We start from the raw sequence: 3,542 nt of genomic DNA on the forward strand, positions 1-3,542 counted from the left end.
TATTTTACTTTTTTATTTTGTTTTATCTGTAGGAACAAGAAGTCTCAAGTGGTGTTGCGAGAAGAGGCTGTACTCTCTTCTCGAAGGCTCAGAAACCGACTTGCCTGAGCCAGTGTCCAAAGCATCATAAAATTAAAGGATGTGTTTGCAACAACACTCACAACAAGCGCCCCTCCCCCTCCGCGGATGCCTGTGAACCAGCTTCTCTGTCTACACTTCAGAAGTCTCTGGAGAGGTGTGGAAAGACCCTCCATCATGCTTGGGACATTGTAAGCTGTGAAGTTTACGTTTGTGGCGCCTGGGCTCAAACAGCCATTCAGTGGCTTGCTTGGTTATCAAGAAAACAACAATCAGGAACGATGGGGAAACATTCTCTGGCAGAGCCTTGACTTAAAGACTTGGAGATAGAAAACACCAAATCACACTGTTCATATGGCTGTGCTTTTATTACAAAATCTGTAACAAGAATGGAAAGTTTGGAATTATTTTTCTAAAGTAACTTATTTTTTTTTTTCAGAGAAATCCTTGGTCTTCCAAAGCATCCAAAGAAAATTTGACTTGCTTTTGTTGTGACACAATTTGTAATTGTTAGTTAGCAGAAGGGGATAGTTCAATCAATAGAACTCCAATAGCCTAATTTGGATTATAAATCTCCTTGACAAAAGTTAACTAAACTGAACTTTAAAAATAAGAAAATAAACACATTTTATTTAGTTTACTTATGCTAGGTATGAGCTTGAAAATCCAAAGTGGCTGGGTGTCATATAAACAACTTTTTTTTTAGGCGGGGGGGGGGGGGGGGGGGGGGAAGTGAAGTGAATTAAAAACCTTTTCACTTCATTTTCTTAGAAAAACAAACAAACAAAAATCAGGAATCAGAAAAGTTCCACTTCAGTGACCAATTTTGTTTGTCTCTTTTAAGTGCAAAGCATTAAGGAAAGACACCGTATTTCTAAGGCAGCTTGAACATACATTGTCATTTTGGCTGGCAGTCAAAGGGATTAAGAAGGATCAGAAGGGAGGTCAACAAATAGAGTTTAACAAGCTGATGGGGCAAATAGCAAGAAAGCATTACAAAGTTGGCCCTTGAATACTGAACACCAAGAAAAGTCCATGGGCAACAGAGAGACACCACACACCCATGCAAAATGATAAATAACCAGAAGTATTATTGCAAGGTGGGGGGTGGTCTTCAAATATGATTCTAACTTAAAACTTTTTTAATGTTAAGAAACATTTTTCCTTTGATGAAAGGGGAACAAAGAGGAAGAGTAAATTAGATAAGTTACTGTTCTGCAGAAACTGTATGGAGTAATAATCTCATCCCCCAGAGTCTAAGAGCCCTTATGAATCCCCTGATTTAAGAGAAGCATCCTAGACGTTTTCAGTTGCATCAAATAATAGCTTTCAGAAGCCAGAGGAAATGAGTCATAATATCCAGAATGAAGGACTCAGAGGAACGGAGTGGGGGGGGGGCACAGACAATAGCAAATAAGAGGGGTTTTGTTAGAAGGAGGGAGCTCAAAACTGTGTCTCCAGAGGAGGGGAGAGGCAGGAGAAATAAGGGGACATGTTGGCTACTCAGTTTGTAGAGCACATTCTAAGGAGCCTACAAGGGGCAGACATGTTCTTCTCATCAATAATGCAAGAACTCCACCCATCAATCCATTCTCAGCCTGCAGACAGCAAACCTCTTGAATCTAGCAAGTGAAATCAAAATGATTCATCACTCTCTCCTAAGTAACTTAAGTTCAAGCTATGGACTTCAGAACAAACTGACATCTACATACACAAAATATCATAACACACAGACAGAAAGACAGACAGTTTTCTCTCTCTCTCTCTCTCTCTCTCTCTCTCTCTCTCTCTCTCTCTCTCACACACACACACACACACACACACACACACACCTTTAATCGCAAAACAGTGCCCAGAGGATGGAAGACCACAGAAATGTGTATCTTGCCCAGCCCTTCCGTTTCATGAAAAGTCTACATGAAGTTGATGTTGTTCATGTTTCAGTCCTAATGCATTTGAGCCCACCAAAGATGTGAGAAAGGACTTGAGTGATCCTTTACATCTCACCAAGTAACTTTCGAGCTTAACTCCACATTCGAATTGTACCTGCCAGCCTTGGGTGTATGCTTATTTGGTAGCTTTTCTAGGCACCAAGTGACAAAAGGGGAAACCAAACAGTGGATGAATCAGTACATACAGCAGTCAGGAAACACAGAAGATCAACTGTGGTGATGGGAGAATAGGGATTAGACAGGAAATGAAAGAAAGAGAAAGGGAGAGAGGGGAGAGAAAAGAGGAGAGAGAGAGACAGAGACAGAGAGTGATGGGCAGAGCCCTTCAAGGAAGAAGATCCTTATAAGACAGAACTCTTGTTTTTCCCCAGCAAACAACTACAGGCCATTATTACCGCCAGCCAAATTATTACCCCTCTGTCAAGAATTAGACACAACAATCAAAGTAATCAAGGGCATGTCTAATGCACTGCAACATTTTCAATGCAAAGTTTGTTTTCTTTCTGCCCTCTTGGTAGAGCCTGTAATTAACCCGTTATGTAGAACGATGCCAAACAAAAGCCTAATTGAGGCTGGATTCCCGACTTGCGCAGGTTTGGAGAGGGTGAAAGCTGGGTGAAAGCTGAGGGCCTTGGTCCTGCTCTGAGTCCGGGGCTGAAGAAGGTAAGGCGCCACGCTCCACACGACTAGGGTACTTAGCTTTCACATTTATTAGGTTGTCAGATACTGAAAAAGGCATTACACTTGCGCATACAAATGAATCTAATTTCCAGAGCCAAAGAAAGAGCCTGGCTTGGGGAATAGGGATGGGAGAGAACCGGCCTTGTTCTGGCCCTAAAGGAGCAAGAGGAAAGTTTGAGGCAGGACCTTGCGTCCATGCACACGTGGGTTCTCTCATGCAGGTGAACCTTTGCTCAACGAGGCCTGGGTGGCAGTGTCTGATCCAAAGCGCTTAACCCCTACTCCCCCCCCCCCGCCCCCCATCCCAGGACTACTACCACAGCCCGTGGGAAACCGGGAAAGGGAAGAGCCAGGTCGCATACAAAAGGAAAAAAAAAAAAAAAAAAAAGGCGGCTCCCAACGGTACTAGCCTCTCCAGTAGGGCTTGAAATTAGAGATGGGAGGGGAGGGGGAACGGGAACGGGAAGGGGAAGAGGTAAGAAAAAATGCAGACACCTACAGTTCTGAGAACTGCTGAGAGAAACCTTCCTCTTCTCCCTCCCTCCCTCCCTCTCTCCCTCTCCCTCCATTCCACGCTAAGAAAGCAGCATTTCTCAATTGGCCACCTCCAGTCAGCTTTGACCATCCCCCCCAAGCTAGGCAGAAAGCCTCTACAGCAAGAATGTACATTGGAAATGTGGGTGATTTCGATGGTGCTGCGCTGAGACTTTGGTATAAAGCACTTAAAGCTAAGGAAATAAAAATAGTGATTCCAATCAAAACCTAGCCAAGAAGACCTTTTATCCTTTGGGGATGGCTGGAGAGGTGAAGGGGAGGAAAGGGGACAAGGAC

This window comes from Phodopus roborovskii, unplaced genomic scaffold (genome assembly GCF_943737965.1).
Source record: "Phodopus roborovskii unplaced genomic scaffold, PHOROB, whole genome shotgun sequence".
NCBI classification, from domain to species: Eukaryota; Metazoa; Chordata; class Mammalia; order Rodentia; family Cricetidae; genus Phodopus; species Phodopus roborovskii.